The sequence below is a fragment of the Macrobrachium nipponense genome, chromosome 22 (genome assembly GCF_015104395.2).
Source record: "Macrobrachium nipponense isolate FS-2020 chromosome 22, ASM1510439v2, whole genome shotgun sequence".
NCBI classification, from domain to species: domain Eukaryota; kingdom Metazoa; phylum Arthropoda; class Malacostraca; order Decapoda; family Palaemonidae; genus Macrobrachium; species Macrobrachium nipponense.
The window spans coordinates 11618260-11638038 of record NC_087213.1 but is presented as its reverse complement, the minus strand read 5'-3'; the positions used below and the strand labels follow the sequence as shown (position 1 = coordinate 11638038).

Here is a 19779-nt window from a genome sequence, read left to right as displayed (position 1 = left end):
TACTAGTACATGTATGCCTGTTATCTTAGCATCTGAATGTAAACGATAAGACTTGGTGATCAGTTTACTTCAATAGTTAGCCAAATTTAGACGGATTTACCACTGCAGATGAACTGACGAGATACCGAGAGCCTCGCATTTGCAGAAGGCACATGACATGCCTCCAAGATTAACGAAGCCTCGAAAGGACCTTGTTGATAAGACTCATTGTTGCTGTTTGCAACTTGTTTACACGAGCTGTGCTGGCAGAGCAGATATCCCCCCGACCACAAAGCCTGCTTATATATTCCCACCTTCCAAACGTCTGAAATCTCATCTCCTCTTGTTTATCAGCGGCTGGGAACGACAAAAGAGGCCAGCCCCCATTAGACACTGTCACCTGCTTATGATGGCTTCAAGATTATCTTAGGAGAATAGAAGAAAAAACACAACGTGTTTTCCTTATCGGCATTTGGGAACATTATCTTTAATCGTTTCCCCTTTGGAGTTGCTACGCGTTATCATTGAAACGGCTGCTCTTTATAAATGCTGCGGACGTACAAAAAAGAAGAAGAAGAAGAAGAAGAAGAACAAATGGGACCCCGCGTCTCCCGACCAAACAGTGGCTTTTCGCTTGACTGGCCGTTGAGACACAGGTTCGTTGAGATCACGTGTATACATCCATCAAGATCCCAGGAAAAGACGGAAGGAGGGAAGAGACAAGAAGAAAGGGGATGAAGGAAGGCAAAGAAGAGACGGAAAAAAGAGCTAGTAGTAAAAATACATTGACAGAGAAGTGTGACAAAGAGCCGAAGCATTCCAACGGTTCTGCCTTATAGATACTTCCTCGGTTAGGCGAACGTAAGTTTTGCCATACAACTCTGACATTGGTTAGCTGTCTCAAGGCAGCTAATTAGGCTGAGACATATTTTTTGTTACTTAGACTCTGGTAGTTGCTTTCTGTCGGAAAGATTTTCGTTGTTGTATCGGAGGAGACAGTGAATAACGAGAACGGTTTAATGCTTAAGAACTTCCCGCTGTTACCAACTCATTATCGTGATAAAGGATTAATGCTCGGGATGCCTGTGCCGCATTCACTTTAATTGTTCTCTTGCAACGGGAGGACAACATCTGTAAACATCGTACTTGATGGTGTTACGGAAGAGAGGGTGAGTTGTTCAGCATTCCCCGATTAAAAGGCAGCATTCAAAAGTTAACAGAGCCAAGTTCCTAGGCCTAACTTTTGTTTATGATACACCATCTAGATAAACATGTCCACTATGACATGCGGAATGGTGGAAGATGAATACGTAACGAAATAAAAGTAAGGGGATCAAGGAAGCCCTTAGAATTTATACTTATTTAACTAGTAAAAGATAAATTTTTAGTACTTGGGGCAACTGACAGCGTTCTTTCCTTGGCTCAGGTAATTAAATTAAAAAAAAAAAATGAGAGAGAAAAATTCAAATGTTGAAAAACACTGCGTTTTACCAATATAAGGAAGGGTCTGTGACAATACATTCTCTGCTTTGAAAATTATTACAATATTACTGATATTACCTGAAAACGAACGTTAATGGCCACACAACGGAGACTAAAATCTGAAAATAGGAGAATGTAATATACAAACTTAAATTTTTTTTTAATGCAAAGTAAGATGTGTGAATTTTTAAAATTTCATTCTTATATACTCAATAACAGGAATGGCAAGCGTAATTACAGCGGAAAGTCTATATTTCACTCTTATACCTAAAATAGGCACATAATTAACCAATAGACTTGTGGTGTGCTCACGGACCTGAAAGTAAGAACGCTCATAGTAGTTTTTTTTTTTTTTTTTTTTTTTTTTTTAAGATAGGATGAACAGGTAAATGTTCTATACTGACATGCCACAAAACAATTTGTTTGCTTGTAGTTAGCACGGGTAACGGTTTGTGATTTTACATAAGAATATAAAAAAGAAATACTTCTAAAATTGACAGTGAAGTGAAAACAAGCTGGCCAAAGAACTGTTATAACGTTTCACTTTCCCAAACAACGCAATGAAAAACTTCAGGCTACAATTAAACTCCACCTGTTAAGTTCTATCCCTGTAATTTCATGAAATGCGTTAGACTTTTCAGCGAATGACAAATATTACCAAAAATATTTTAGGTTTTCTTTTAGGTTTTCCTTGAAAGTGCCTGCTTATCCCTCCTCGGCAACACGAGTTTGGGAAAGCTGACTTCTCAGTTCCCTTGACCTAATATGTGACCTCGACGTGTTTCCCAATCCCAGTCTGTTATTCAAGTAAACATGCGGTCTTCTTGCTTGACTTCAATTATCTCTGCATTTACTTCTACTCATTTGGTATAGGCCTAGGCACTTTTGCGGATTAACGCCATTTGCTTTTTACGGTACCTGCGTTTATTGTCTATTTGATAGTCTCTCTCTCTCTCTCTCTCTCTCTCTCAAGTTAATAGTTGTATACATCTCTTCAACGCGAATAACAATAACCTTGACGGTAGCAGTGATAATATTAAAAATGCTGATAATATCAGTATCCCAATTAGTCATTTGTTAAGTCACTTTACCAATATATAGTAGGCTCTAAAGAGAGACTTATGAAACTCCCGTGGACCCCTCCCGTAAATAGCCCTGCCCCTTGGGCCTCCCACCTAGGGGGTCGAGTAAGATTGGGGTTTGTCTGACACCGAAGGCTCATAAGCAGCCCAGGGTCGTTACTGATTGGCAGCTAGGAGTCACGCCTTGCTTGTTCTCACCTGTCACTCCCTGTAGGATCCCCAAAACCCCTCGGTAACGTGCCTTTCGGAATTGAGGGTGTTGCTTGTTCCTTACTTTACTCGTTGCTCTCTCTCTCTCTGGCCTCATTGTAACCCGCTGGCGCTCGCGCCAGACTGCTCAGATGTGGTGCAGGTTTCAGTAAGCAATCGATGCCGTTTATTAGGCCTAGGTACCAGTAAGACTTTCTATTTCATACTCTAATCAAGCTTTAATAATTTTATAATAGTGTTATGATTCTTGATTTAGGCCTAGGTACCGATGAGACTTTCTATTTCTTACACTAATTAAGTTTAAAGAGTTTTATTATATGTTATGATTGTTGATTAGGCCTAGGCACCAGTAAGACTTTCTATTTTATACTTTAATTAAGCTTAAAGAATATTATTATTAGTGTTATGATTGTTGATTAGGCCTAGGTACCAGTAAGGCATTTTTCCCTTATTCTAATCAAGCCTATTAACGTTATAATTAATTCATTCGTATTCGTTACCTAAAATCCAACGGAGAGATGAAACGTATGCGCAGATGAGTAGCTTCGTACCCCTGTATTGTAATGAGAAGGCTCGGTGCCCAACACAGAGAGGGGTGCTCCGAACCAAAGGTAAATAAATAGCTTCCCTTTCGAACAGCGAAATAGCCAAAGTGTCTTGCCCTGGTCATGAAATGGAAAACATGTGGTCGAAAATACCTCTCCCCGGTTTATACTTTTATAATATTTTCAAGTATATTCGGGCACCGTTGGAATGTCCCGAAAATTGAGGTTGTCTACACGTCGTACTGTTGTGTTGTCTTTCCTTGACCATATTATTCTGAAGAATAAATGTGGTAGTCTATCTGCACACTGTAAATCATTCAGTCTTAGATGTAAATCGATATATCTTAAATGCATTGAAGCATGACTTTTTTTTTTCTTTTCAAGGAACGCCAGTTGTTCAAAACACAGAGCCTTAACGTATCTAGATTGCTTTTAGTAAAAAATTTGTATTTTTCATATATCGTACCAATTTCTAAATATTATTCGAAAATAGGACTACTGAATATACACACACACACACACACACACACACACACACACACACACACATATATATATATATATGTGTGTGTGTGTGTGTGTGTGTATGTATATATTCAGTAATCCTATTTTCGAATTTCCTAATTTGAAGCAATGAGTATAAGGTATAGTATGACACTGAATATGCTTTATAATAAAATTTAGAAAAATATTGTAGGGTACTGATTCAAAAAAATAATATTAGTCATACTTTCATTGCAAAATTCTCAGTTGTCTAGTGTGATCCATTTAATTCGTTCGTAAATGCCACTTCTGTTCAAAGGGAGAATTTACAACTTTATCAACTACTTTTTCATTGGCGACCAACGCAACACAACAGCGAAAAGGGAGTGAAGAAAGGGAGGCCTATTATTTCTGTTTTCGGAATATTATTTTCTTCTAATGCGCCATTTTTGCTGTGGATGTATAATAATAAAAATAATAGAATTGTTATCATTGTGGCTACTACTTCTACTACTAATAATAATTAATATTACCTGGATTGATAATAATAATAATAATAATAATAATAATAATAATAATAATAATAAAAATAATAATAATATTATAATAAAATAATAATAAAATAATAATACTAATATAAAAATAATAATAATAATAATAATAATAATAATAATGATATTATTAATTAATTATTATTATATTATTATTTTATTATTATTATTATTATATTATTATTATTATTATTTTTTTTTATTTATTTTTATTTTTTTTTTTTTTGCTCTATCACAGTCCTCCAATTCGACTGGGTGGTATTTATAGTGTGGGGTTCCGGATTGCATCCTGCCTCCTTAGGAGTTCATCACTTTTCTCACTATGTGCGCCGTTTCTAGGATCACACTCTTCTGCATGAGTCCTGGGGCTACTTCAGCCTCTAGTTTTTCCAGATTCCTTTTCAGGGTTCTTGGGATCGTGTCTAGTTTTCCTATGATTATGGGTACAATTTCCACTGGCATATCTCATATTCCTTCTTATTTTCTATCAAGATCTATACTTATATTTCTTCCCCTCTCTTTCTCTTCAACTTTGGTGTCCCATGGTATTCTTGATTTTGTCAATCAACGTCACGTCTGGTCTATTTGCACGTATCACCCAATCTGTTCTGATACCATAGTCCCAGAGGATCTTTGCCTGATCGTTTTCTATCACTCCTTCAGGTTGGTGCTCGTTCCACTTATTACTGCAAGGTAGCTGATGTTTCTTGCACAGACTCCAGTGGAGAGCTTAATTATTATTATTATTATTATTATTATTATTATTATTATTATTATTATTATTATTATTATTATTATGGATAAAACAAGACCCCTTGTTCGTGTGTTAAGTCTTGTATTGTTAGAAATACACTCTATCCTCATCGTCAGTCTCTTGCAATGAGGACAGTAGCCTTCGCAAGACCCAAGGATTTTATGGAAGTGTGTTTCCAACGATACAAGATTTAACACAAGAAAAGGGTCTTGTTTTATATCTGTTTCGTTAAAGAACGTGATTGCTCTTCACAGTCCTCACTCCTGCATCATTTTTAGTTTTCTATAATAGAAAACTATTGTTCCCACTTTGTCTGTCCGTCCGCACTTATTTCTGTCCGCACTTTTTCTATCCGCCCTCAGAACTTGAAAACTGAGGAAGCTAGAGGGCTGCAAATCGGTATATAGATCACCCACCTTCCAAACATCAAACATACCAAATTGCAGCCCTCTAGGCTAAGTAGTTTTATTTTATTCAAGGTTAAAGTTAACCACAAACATGCTTCTGGATTGGTCACCACCGGGCAGTGGCTGAAGTTTCATTGGCCATGGCGTAGACCAGCTTTATACCGAGACCACCTAGATCTATTTTCGGTGCCCTTAATTACATGCTGTAGCGACTGTACAGAGAAGTCGATTGCGCCGAAGAAACCTAGGGGCATTTTTTTACTTGTTATTTATTGTCATTAGACTCATAAGTCTAAACTACTCCACTAGTTGTTCACAAAGGCTCGCAAAGTTAACGAGGAAATTATTTGTTCCTCTGACAACCATTCTTGGCCTCGGTTTCCGATAAAAAGGAAATTGACGGCGAACTCGCCCCCACCCCGCGTAAAATACACCGGTGCTTAAGAGCTTCGCCGGAGTGCATTTGCAAGAGGCCCTCTAGACCGAATTAAGATGAGGACGATAGAGAGAGCAAATGATACGTTGCGCTGAAGAAAGACGACAAATATTTCATCTTTTATGGGTCATCTCCGGACGCCGCACGCCCTTTTTATACCCTACCTACTCTCAGGCAATCTTCGGATCTGGTCATTATCAAAATGACTTTCGAAACGGAGAATATGGCTATCAAGTCCCCCTCATTTCTTTCAGAAGAAAGAGAGAAGAGGAGGCGGGGATGAAATGGCTCGGGAGGGTTCCTTTGTTGGTCTTGTCATATATGGGACGGTTGGCGCAATATCTCTCGTATCGGTTCCCAGGCGATCTCAAAGCATCATCGGAGAGGGGCTCTTCCTTCTCGTGCCTTTCTTATTGCACCATTTTTTTTTTTTACAAGTTCCTTTGTCTTTCTCTTCTTTTCCCATAGTCATCTGCACAGTTTCATTGTTGTAAACTTATAGTAACAGTGCATTCTTGATTTTCAACGTAAGGAGGAGCATTAGACTAAGAGAGCTTCCGCCTGATTATGTATCGTAATGCGTACTTGACTATGTGTGTGTGCGAGTGTGTCTTATAAATGTGCTTTATAGATTCCATCTCAATTGCAGATAAATTTTCAAATACACTTTTCCATTATTACTTTTCATCCTTTATTAGTTTGTATTGCTTGCTCTATCGTGCTTTCTAATCATACCTCATGCTGACAGAATGAGTACTAGAACCAGAACGTCTCCATTGCTCCAGAGGATTCAGCCGAGTTACCTGATACAAATTTAATGGAACATTAAATAAATGGCTAAATGAGAGCGACTGATTCAACTTCTGCTTTGTGCTGGTATTCAAAACTTGTATTTTATCTTATGTTAAGTGAAGGAAAGGGAGACAAGTAATGACCAGGAATTTATAGTTTTCGTCACTTCCGATTAGTCAATATTCGACATCTGGATATAGGACTGATTTGAACTTCATCATCATTAGAAGTTCAAGCGAGTTGCATTGAATTTACTACCATAATACAGTCATATTTTTATTGCAATAATTTGCTTATATTTTTTCATGTTTATTTATTGATTTGTCAGTTTACTTTTTCTTTCTCAATAACCGATCTCTTCTTTCTATATATTCTATATGCCGCCTGTTACTATTTTCAAATGAATATCATATTCTTTGGAAGCTTGAAATTAAAGTCAGTGGCCACCCACTGTGGGCTTGTTCCATATGAATAGGGTTCATCTTCATCTTCATAATAATAATAATAATAATAATAATAATAATAATAATAATAATAATAATAATAACAATAATAATAATAATAATAATAATAATAATAATAATAATAATAATAATAATAATCTTCCACAAATATCCACTCATCTGTAGCCTCTCTTTCCACAGTCCTCTTCCAATTAGGCATAGAATTACAAGCTATAAAAAAAATCGTTTTAAAACACATACATACAGAGAGAGAGAGAGAGAGGAGAGAGAGAGAGAGAGAGAGAGAGAGAGAATTTACGATCGATAACGCCAATTAATGATCAGTGTGAGGGTCCCCAACAGAGCTCATTGCATCTGAAAGGTGCTTTCAGCTGTAGAGGTGGTCCTAAAAAGCCAAATTAAATGAAAGTTCGCTAATGAGAGTGACCCCTGCCACCTGAGCACGTTGACGTAATACCCTTTCTAATGAGCTAGGAAAACAGGACTGGCCACCAGTGTCCCTTTCTTGCCCAGACCTGAAGATAGAAAGGCTGGGATGAAGAAGTGTATACTTCTTTGACATTTGTTTAGTGCAAGAGACAAGAATGAAAGCAACCTAATACCATTTTATTTATGCTTTTGAAAAGGAGGAAGTTTAATCCTTTTGAGAGAATAGAATGTGAAGAGAGTCAGGGAAAACAGAAAAAAGGAAGTGAATTCCAAAGCTCTTCGAAGAATGAAAGACGTAGTGGATGAACTGACCGATGGATACTTAAGTGTTCATGTACACAGTCCACGTACATGAAGCGCACTTAGTTTCAAAGTGTACGGTTGAAGATTCACAACTGCCATGCCGGTCCCAAGCCCGATAAATGGGGAGGGTTTTTGGGGTGGCTCGTACCTGCATCATGAAAGATACCCCTACGACAGAAACTGATACAGTTGGTTGGGGGTTGCGAACATTGGAGTTATGAGCTTCACCATGGTCCTGAGGATACTAATGAGGCCCGAGCCAGGGTGGTGGCCAATGGACCTTTGGTCCCTTCTTTCGAACTGGCTCATATGATGCTTTCCTCCTAAACCCCCAAGACATTGGTGGGAGGAGGTTGGTTTGTGGAAGATGGTCACAGAGGTGCCTCACCAGAAGGGAGTCGGCCACCTTCAACACAAAAGAAAGTTGTCGAGTTGGATGTCTAAATGCGAGAACAATGTATATGACAGGAAGATCAAGTTTAGTGGCACAGGAAATCAAGAGATACAACTTGGAAATTGCTGGATTGAGTGAAACTAGGTGGCATGGGTGTGGAAAAGTAAGAATAGAGGATGTGTTGTTCATCTATTCTGGTAAAGACCAGGGAGAACACGAGAGAGGTGTAGCAATTGCTTTGAGTAAGAAAGCTGAAAAAATTTTGGAGCATTATGAATGTATTGATGAGAGAATAGTCACTTGCAGGTTGCGAGGTAAATATACAAACATCACCGTTATACAGGTGTATGCCCCTACTGAAGAGAGTGGAGAAGAGAAGGATGAATTTTATGAAAAGCTAACTGGAGTGTTATACAGAGGGTTAGAAGACATGATATGTTGTTACTGATGGGAGATTTTAACGCTAAAGTAGGAAGAGAGTATGATGGCTTTCAGGGAACAATTGGAAAATTTGGAATTGGAGCTAGAAATGATAATGGGAGAAGACTCCTAGAGCTATGTGCATCTGGGTTATCTATAACAAACACATATTTCAACCATAAATTAGAGCACAAAACTACATGGGTGTCGCCAAATGGATTGGTACAAATTTGATAGATTATAGTTATGAAATCAGAAATGGAAGAAGTCTATATTAGACACCAGAACTTTTAGGGGCTGCCGTGTTCCTTCTGACCACAAACTCGTAATATCCAAGATTAGAATAAAGTTACAGGCCAATCAAGAAAAAAGGAGAACTTTAAAGTTTGATGTGGATAAGTTGAGAAATGAAAGAGTTAAACAACAGTATGAGGTGAAGGTAGGAGGCAAATTTGCGGCATTAATTGGTATGGAAAATATGGATATGGATTCAGAGGAATCTTGGGCAATATTAAGTTCAGATACTAAGGACGTAGCAACAGAGGTGTTAGGTTATAAGAGAAGTAACAGCAAGCCTTGGTTTAGTGATGAAGCAAAAGTTTTAAGTGAAGAGCAACAAAGGTTGAGAGTTCAAATGGACGATGAACAAGACCTAGAGAAGAAACAACAACAAAAAGACGAAGAAATAGAAAGCTGAGAGAACTAAGTGATAGGATGAAGCATGACCAAAACATGTTTTGGAAAGAAAGAGCTACCGAAGTTGAAGTAGCTATGGAAATTGGCGAGAGCAGGGCTATGTTTGCAGCTGTGAGATTCTTGAGGAACGCAAGCCAGAAAAAGTTTGGAGGGAGTGATGGCATGTTGGATGAAGATGGGAACTTGGTCACAGACGAAATGGAGAAAAGGAATCTGTTTGCAAGGTATTTTGAAAGACTCCTAAATGTTGATACTACCGGTAGGGATGAGTGCATTGCAGATTTAAACGAGGCTCTGGAGGTACAAGAAGAAGACATTAGTGCAGAAGAGGTGAAAGAGGCCTTAAAATCTGTAAAAAATGGAAAAACTGCTGGCGTGTGCGGGATAACTGCAGAGATGCTAAAAGCAGGAGGACGAAGGATGATAGAGGCATTAAGAGTTGTTTTTAGCATAGTTTGGAAAACAGAGGTGGTACCAAGTGATTGGAAAAAGGCAATTATGATACCAATATATAAAAATAAGGGAAGCAAAAGGGAGTGTGGTAACTATCGGGGCATAAGTTTACTGTCAGTCCAGGGAAGATATTCATGAGAGTAATACTTAACAGAATAAGACCTATAGTAGAAGAGAAACTTAGAGAACAGCAGTGTGGTTTTAGAAGTGGAAGGTCAACAGTGGATCAAATTTTCACCTTAAGACAGATAATTGAGAAGAGATGGGAGTATGCAAAGCCAATATTCTGTGCTTTTATAGACTTGGAGAAAGCATATGATTCAGTATGGAGGGATGGAATGTGGAGAGTGGCAGAACACTATGGTATACCACTGAAAGTGATAAGGATACTAAAGAACTGGTACCAAGGAGTGTGCAGCTGTGTACAGCTGGATGGACAGCAAAGTGACTGGTTCCCAGTTGGAAGTGGGCTAAGACAGGGATGTGGTTATGTCACCCACCTTGTTTAATGTATATATTGACCATATAATGAGAAGAGTGATGGAGAATGAAAAACAGAGGGGCTAGTATTGGTGGAGAAGTTTTTTATGGCTTGGACTTTGCTGATGATGTTGCGTTGGTTGCTGATACGTGGCTGGTGCTGGTAGGTATGGTAATGAGGATGGAGACAGAGACACAGAATTTTGGCTTGAACATCAGCACAAAGAAGAGCGAGATCATGGTTGTGAGTAAGGATGATGATTGGGTGCACATGGAGGATGACAATCAGAGGACAGGAACTCAAGCAAGTTGAGAAGTTTGTTTACTTGGGAAGTGTGGTAACAGCAGACGGGAGGCAAATTGAAGATATACAAAGAAGAAAACTAGGAGCAGCAAGAGCTTTTGAGGTTCTGAGAAAAAACATTTGGTCGAGGCATGAAATCAGCTTGAGAACTAAGATGAGAATATTCAATGCAGTAGTAATACCACTCCTGATGTATGGCTCGGTCCACCTGGGCACTGACCAGAACAGAGGAGAAAAGGTTGGATGCTTTTGAGATGAAGCTGCTGAGAAGAATACTTGGCATTAAATGGATGATTATGTTAGAAATGAAGACATCAGGGTGAGATTGAGGCAAAGGCCAGTCAGTACCAGGTTGAAGAGGGGAAGGCTGAAATGGTTTGGACATGTTGAGAGGATGGAAGAGAATAGAGACCCCAGGAGAGCACTGAGAGCAGTACAAATAGGAAGGACCGCTGGGTAGACCAAGAACGAGGTGGATAGACATAATTGTCAGGGATCTTGAGGATGAAAATCCAAAACTTAGAGGAAGCGAGGGAAATGGCTCGGGATAGAGACAGATGGAGAGGAACTGTATCAGCCTTATGCCACTGGCCAGTGGCGGGAAGATAAACGTAAGTAAAGTAAAGTAAGTTAATTTTCTTAGTTTATTTGGGCCTGGGCTAGAAAAAGGTACTGCGTAAAGGGCTCAAAAAAGAAGGCTTAACTTCCTGATCTCCCTCTAATATATCCTCTCTTCAATTTAAGAGTCTTGGATAATTATAAAGAGAAATATGGCTTAAAGCATTTTAGTTGCAGCCTGAAGTGAATTTGAACCCAGCGGCGGTCCTAATCCTTCATTAAATAGATATAATGGCCATCCGTCGTCAAACATTTACCAAAACCAGTTATGAAATGATCCTTACGAGAAAGGAATAGCTGGAAGATGCTCATTAAAAACAGCGACCCCGACTTGGGATTAGACGAGAAGAAGAAAGAGAATGACTTTGGGGTATGTAGCATAAATTCTAAAGAATATAAAACAGGGCCTCGACCCATCAAAGTACGTGACAGTTCGCATGTCTACTGAGGGTTACGGCTAGTTGTAAAAAAAAGAAAAAAAGAAGCAGCAATCTTTCATGGTAATTCCTCCGTATCTCCTCCGTGTATCTAGGGACGTAACGTGGTGTAAAATGGGGTTTAAATATTGGGGCGTCAAATGCTTTAAATGCTTATTCTAAGTTTATTTCAAATGTTTAGTCACGGTTTATTTATGACGCTTACGAAGTAGAGTATAGCAAGCAATCCCTCCCTTGCGTCCTTACCTTGCGTTTTTTTTTTTTTTTTTTTTTTTTTTTCTTTTTTTTTTTTTTTTTTTTTTTTTTTTTAGGGGAGCGTCTTTTGCAGTCGAACTCGCTTCGGCAATTTCTCGGAATTCTGAGTTCATTATGGAGTGGATCCCGACCAATAAAAAAAGAGAGAAAAAAGAAAAAAGAAAAGAATGAATGATGGCTGAAAGATAAAAGGTGAAATGACGTTCGCGCCATCTCTCGAGCTATTTGAATTCCGTGTAAACGGAGACGAAATTGTATCATTCCTTGAGGGTAGGTGACACCTGCTATTTTCTCTCACCGGCTTCTTCTCCTCCTGTCTATTATTTTTTATTATCATTATGATCTCTTAATCATTATTATTCCGAATATCATGGAAACTTAACACCTGCTATTTATCAATCTTTTCTCATTATTTTTATTTATAAAATATTCCCGAAGCTCTTAATATAATGGAAATTTAACACCTGCTGTTTATCATCCTTTTCTCATTATTCTTATTATTATAATATCCCCTGAGCTCTTAATTACCATTATTATTCATAATGAAATGGAAATTTAACACTTGCTGTAAATCATTCTTTTCTCATTATTTTTATCATTATAATATTCCCTGAGCTCTTAATGATTTAATAACCGAACACCTGCTATTAAACATCCTTTTTTTCATTCTTTTATGTTGTTATAATATTCCCTGAGCTTTTAATTACCATTATTATTCCTAATGTAATGGAAATTTAACACTTGCATTATTCTTATTATTATATTATTCTCTGAGCTCTTAATTATCATAGAGACATCTTCAGGGTACATAAGATGACTTTGAGATAAAAGTTGAAAGTCTTGGTACCTCCTTCCTTCATTTTCACGTGAGGATCTATTGTATACTTCACCTCCCGGGACCATTTTGGAATTACATTTTGTTAAGTATGAATTTAAATAAATGCCTTATACTTACTACTCATATTGTAATATTTCAGGCCTCGATGCCGATACCAGTTGCAACGGTAGTTTATATAAAAAAATAAGTTCATTAACCTTTCAAGATCATACCGCCAATATAAATGTCCCGAAGAGATCAGTGGATGTAAAAAAGAATTGCATAAACAAACAACGCTAACGTGAAGGCTAAAATGGCGCGGGAGATATCGCAGGAGACGTGCAGAAACCTTCCATCATGCATATTAACTTAATTTTCCACCCGCTGTGTTGACTAGACGGCGTAACTCAACATGGATAAGTTTACCCTCGGCGAGGCATTGTAACTGACGGCTAATCAAGGCGCTTTTGCGCAGCCCAAATTAACTGACAGAACGAAACCTGAAATTGTTCTCGCTCGTTTAATTTGAATGAAGGCTAGGAGAAATTGAGGCTGACTGTTGGTGGTGGGGTTTGAGGGAGGTTGAGCAGGAGGTTTATAACTGGTTGCAGGGCCCTGGGGGCGAAGCCCCCTTTATGGATAAGGGTAGTTATGTTCGGTTGAGCAAATGGATCAGGCGAAGATGAAATGCATGACTACCCTAGAATAATTTTCCTTGTATTCTAATAATTTACTTAAATTTTGATCTATTTATTTTTTATCAAATTGTTTAATATTTTTTTCCTTTTCTAATAACTGATCTCGTCTTTCTGCATTTCATATTACCTTCTGTCCTTTCAAATGAACACCATATTCTTTGGAAGCTTGAATTTCGAGTCAGTGGCCCCTGTGGGCTTGTTTTATATAAGGTTCATCCTCTGAATAATAATAATAATAACTAATAATATTAATAATTAATAATAATAATAATAATAATAATAATAATAATAATAATAATAATGGAGAAACAAATCCACACTTATTTCTAATAATATTCACCCATGAATAACATGTTACCATGAATATTTTTCAAAATAATAATAATAATAATAATAATAATAATAATAATAATAATAATAATAATAATAATAATAATAATAATAATATATGAGATTAGGTTAGTTCGTGCCATGGAAAGTCAACATCGGCCTAGAATGCAGCGTCTCCGGAAAACCCGCGCCCAATCGAGCGTAAACGATTAAATCATCGAGCGGGAACTGACTAGATGAGGCTGTCGCTTAGAAATGAATAGTTTTCATCTTCTGATTAATAATAATAATAATAATAATAATAATAAAATAATAATAATAATAATAATAATAATAATATGAGGTTAGGTTAGGACGTACTGCGAAAAGTCAACATCGGCCTAAAATGCAGTCTTCGAAACCCGCGCCAATCGAGCGTAAACGTTTAAATCATTGAGCGGGAACTGAATTAGGCGAAGCTGTCGCTTAGGCATGAATAGTTTTCATCTTCTGAATAATTATAATAAACTGATAATAATAAGATAAGGTTAGGCTAGGACATACCAAGAAAAGTCAACATCGGCCTAAAATGCAGCGTCTCCGAAACTGGCGCCAATCGAGCGTAAACGATTAAATCATCGAGCGGGAACTGAACCAGATGAGGCTGTCGCTTAAGCTTCGCATTTTCGCTCACCAGACAGCAGCCTTTGATTGATGATAATTCGAAGCAGATTTCCAAACTCTCACATCCTGCTGAGCTCAGCATGGGAGCCGAGTCAGTTCTCATGCCCGACTCAAACGTGCTTTCGGGGCGCTTATTAGTCATCCAGATCATGTCTGATGCCAGATGTTATCTCTCTCTCTCTCTCTCTCTCTCTCTCTCCTTCAGTAGCACCGTTTGTATTTAGTACGATTTTTGTTATGCACGTATGTACATTAAACACCCATCCACCCATACGCGCGCTCGCGCAAACACACACACACATGTATCTGCACTGTGTCAGTTTGTCTATCCACTCACAAATATGTATATAGAGACTAATGTAGTATTGTGAGCTGATACCTTCATTTCGCCAGTACATTATGTACTACACTTCCTACTTCAAAATTCAATTTAAACGAGAAAAAGACAGCCGAAACATTACAAGAAATAATATAATTGATCGCTGATCTGACATTCGTATAATTTGCATTCTTTTTCAGCATATATCTGTAGTTCAAGATTAATCTTTCTTTTCACGCTCTCCGTGGGTATCCTCTCTCTCTCTCTCTCTCTCTCTCTCTCTACTATCATAAAGTTTCCACTCGAAATCGAAGCGGGCTTGGTAGTGAGGTCTTGTTAAAAATCATCAGTCTAATGAACTTCGTTGCTGATGATATTTTGCACTACGCTGCGAAGATTTGTTGAATAAACTCTCACTGTAAGGTTACATGGTCTAAGTTAATTTACCAAATTCTTTTTATTTATTTATTTATTGATTTATTTATCTTCTTGCCGAATTCATCAAATTCAGAACTATCAGTTTGTCCTCCTTCATCCCTGTTGTTTGACTTTCGAAAGAGGGACAAAGGTATATAGTAAGCCCATGCGCACTTGCACTTATGTTGAGTCGTTATAAATTCAGAAGTTTAATACATAAGTATATTCAATTACACGTGATGATAAATGAGGAGATCTATCAATCAGTGTTTTTATTCAGACATTATCGCTGACATTTTAAGGTCTATCAATTAGTGTTTTTAAACAGATATTATTGCTGACATTTTAAACAGAAAATTATTCTTTAAATTTTAAGGAAAATTACAGACATTATTTAAAAAGAAAAAATCTTACATCATTCTCTGACGTATTTTTGGCTTGATTTGATCTTCACTAAGTATATTCAATAACAGGTAATGATAAATTACGTTTATCAATGACATTGTTTTTATTCAGACGTTATTTATTACTGACATTTTAAATAAAATGTAGTCTCTAATTTTTAAGGAAAATTGTAGTAATTGCATAAAAAAAGAAAGGCTGAAAGGGGGGACATTTAATATATATAATAATAGTAATATATATAATATAATATATATAGATTATATAATATATATATATATACCATATTATATATATATAATATACACACACATATATATATATATATATATATATATATATATATATATATATATATATATATATAATATGTGTGTCATCCACAAATTCCACAAAAATCCTATCAAATTGATATATGTTACCAGTTCAGTGAATTGTAATAATATTCAGGAATGCTTTAAGAAGAAGAAGAAGAAGAAGAAGAAGAAGAAGAAAACTAAACAATCCGGAAAAAAAGTTTTTGAATCAAGGTGCACCTTGTACGCCGACTTCTCGACGACAGGTTTACAACTGGCAGTAAAACACCACCAATACGATCCCCGAATCATTGAGGTGAGACTCCGCTTTCTCGGAGCTGGTCCTCGAGGTGTGTTGAGAGCGTGTTTTATGGCCCATTCCAACCGGACCATTACCAAAAGCTTCTACTAGATCATTTGGCGTGGTTTAATTCCCACCTTCGTAAGGCTCAACAGGAATCACATCCCCCTTGGTACACGGCCGTGAGATCTCTCGGACAGGAGGTTCGAGTCTGGCGCCGAAAGTGAGGGATTCTCGCCCTTAAGGGTGCTCTTGAAACCTACGGTATCATCCCTCGCACGGTGACTTCAGTCGATGTAATCGGGACTGTCAGAGGTGTGTCGGTTGTCTGCTATAATCTTTTTTTCTAGTCGTTATGTTCGCGCGAATCCTACCCAAACATGGAAGAGTATTTGAATGAGAGAGAGAGAGAGAGAGAGAGAGAGAGGAGAGAAGAGAGAGAGAGAGAGAGAGAGAGAGAGAGATTGGCCTATCGATAATGACATTATGGAGACATTCAACGCCGGCGATACAACGAGAGATTGTAAAAGGGTGTGGACACGTTGTTTAACACAACGAGAGGAGTTTGTCCGGCTTCAGACCATGTTTATTGTAAGGTAAGGTGTGCTAGGTCTACCTGTTAGTTTTTTCCGTTAATGATAAAATGATTTTTTTTTTAAATATTTTGTGTTTAAATGCTCTTGAATCTACGAGAGGTTCCCAAGGCTGATTTATTTATTTATTAATTTGGGTCTCATTTCAGTAAACGAAAAGTTAAGTATTTTGATGGATCTTTTATCTATGTATTTTTAAAATAACCCGTCACAAGAAGCATTACAAAGCTACAAGTTTCTTTTTAAAAAAACTAATAAATTATCACTTACTACAACAAAGCATTAAAAATGATATAAGATCTATTAAAAATGTTAGTACAAATATTGAAAAAACACGAGGGTCAAATTTTCATAGACCTGGTGATTTTTGAAGTCTTCATCAATGACAATATTTTTGTGGATCTTGCGCACTTTTGAATGGTTTCTTTTAGTAAAGTATAAATTAATGGATTTTTAAAAAAGAAACTTGTAACTTTTTAATGGTCCTTGTGACTTAGATGCTTTAGTAAATATTTATGTAGGATATTCATTACGTCAAGTGTTTACAGTCTGTAAAAATTATTTATACATTTTTTTTTACTGAAGGACGGGTTTCAAACCTACTGAACTCATTTTTCTCTTGTGGTTAAGGAACAGCAAGTGTCAACTAGCAGAAATTTGGTTGGGAAAATAAAGAAAATATCTTGATAACTATAAGAAATATTAATGATGAAATCAGTAACGATATGATGTTCATGCGTTAGTATCTGAGGCTGTTAGAAGAGTAAATAATAGACTTTTCATTCATGATTATTATTAATAGCAGTAGTAGTAGTGTTAGTAGTACCAGGACAAAGAGGTTGCGCCTAGTGATAAAAAAAAAAAACTATACTAAACCAATTTTGAATTTAATTTTTTTACTATTTATACGAGAATGGAATGAATGAAGACTATGAAGAGCAGTCACGTTCTTTGAAGATGAGGATAAAATATGACCCCTTTAATGTGTGTAAATACTAAATATATCAAGATTTATACTACAAAAATAGTTTCATTTTATCTCCAATGGAATAAACACTAACAGCATTCTCCCTTCTAAACACAATGGACCATCCCATAGGGTTTTAGTGTGAATAATCAAAATCCCACATATTTCCTTATTAGGGTCATAATGGCATCTCTCCTTCCATATGTGGCAAAGGGTGTATCGAGGAACGACATTAGATTCATTGTCATTGAGAAACTTGCATGGCGGTCGTCTTCACTTGTACATAAGCCGGAAGTAACAACACATTTCACGAACGTGAAAATCGTTAATGGCTAATGGTATGGAACTCAATTCTCTGGGACAAATTCATCATAAAAAAATAGCTGCATTGGCTAACTGTCTATTTCAGGAATGCTCAACAGTGATCAATCTTGAACTGTTACGATTGTTATATGAGCGAATCAAACACTGAATGCGCAATGTTTTCTCGTCTTCATAATCCGTGTTTAAAAACCTATGATTTTCCTGAATTTGAACGCGTCAGTCACGTCAGTATCAGTAGTAAATAACCATGAACGTTCGTGATATGTACTAAGCTTTAAGATTAATTCGTGGCTTTTGACAGGGAAAGAAGTCCTTAGGATCCTTCGGCAGACTAAAAAAGTTCCCAAGTATTTGCAGTGAACGAGAGGTCAAGTGAACAAGACTCGATCGCCTTCATAGTTCAATTATTAGGTCACCGCGCTTGTCTTTTGGCCTAAATTTTATGTTATACCATAATCAAGTCTACCGCCTTTAGCGGTTTTAGCAGCTGACATCTCAAGGTATTTTTCGTGGATAATCATTCAAGTTTTAGGTAATTCGATAGAAAAGCTCAGCTGTGTTTAGTACCAACCCTCCGGGAGGAACGTCCGAACCATAAACAAAAGACGGTAAATTTCTCAAGACTAAATTTCCCAAATCATCTTTGTAAATTTCTCAAAATAATATTTGTAAATTTCCCATGTCTCTAAATTTCACAAAAGACGGTACATTCCTCAAAACATGCATTACCTATACACCCATTTCTATATTGTTCAGTCAAAAGTCTGAGAAGCCTAATAACTATATATATATAGGTAGTAGTACTACCTATACCTATATCCGATCGGAGCTATTTTGTAGAATTACCTGTTTTATATTCTGAAGGTACTTACTTATACGGTATTCAGATTTCTGCAATGTAATGCATATATAATTTGAGTGACTGTAGACTAGTTGGTTCAAGCAAAATATTCCTTTAGGCCTATTGACTATTTTAAAGTTACCACTTCTAGTACCTATAGGCTAGGCATAGGCTCCTCCTAAAGGGTGTGTGGTTAGATCTAAATTACTATTCCGCGGCGGCCTAGACTATGGCAGTTGCGGGCTTTCTCTGCATTTTTACCTCCCGAACAAGAATTTTAAGTAATATTTATTCGGACGACTAATTAATCCCCAGGGGCCCGTAGTAAATACGGCAAAATACATTTGACGCCCCAATTCCTGGTGGCTTTCATATTCGCGGGGACGAACGATGCTGAATGCTTGTATAGAAATACCGGTAACTGGGTAAAATGCATGCTGAGTGGTCCATGATATAAGGAAAAGGTTTTAGGCTAATGCTCAGTGTCCTTGTTGGTGGTATGGTAGCCTACAACGTGATAGGCCTAGAGGAAAAGTTCATCACTGTGCCTAGCCTATATATACTCCGTTTTTTTTCCGTCTCCCACCCATCCGCCTGTGGTGTTTGCTCATGGTAACACTGCGTCCCGGGCTTTAAATAATATCCTATTTCGAATATTAACGGTGCAATTCGCATACAGTAAATTATCAAAACACTTTTCAGTTGGAAATGTACACCCAGATATCCTTTTATTTACCTAAAACTCACACATAGCGTAACTATTTAAAGCCCGGGACGCAGTGTTGCCATGCGAAAACACTACAGGCGGATAGAAAAAAAACAGTATAGTCAAAATAC

General features: G+C 37.2%; 1 protein-coding gene across 3 annotated transcripts in view; it reads left to right on the top strand.

Annotated features, from left to right (window-relative positions):
• Positions 1-629: 629 nt before the first annotated feature.
• LOC135198489 (uncharacterized) overlaps positions 630-19779 on the top strand; it is a 190719-nt gene continuing 171569 nt past the window's right edge. The window contains exon 1 of one of the 3 annotated variants that reach the window (XM_064226083.1): positions 630-840. The gene's annotated coding sequence lies outside the window, so the exon portion shown is untranslated. Of the gene's footprint in view, positions 841-18312; positions 18710-19779 lie in introns of those variants that run through there. The other 2 variants (XM_064226082.1, XM_064226085.1) reach the window with 2 other exon arrangements.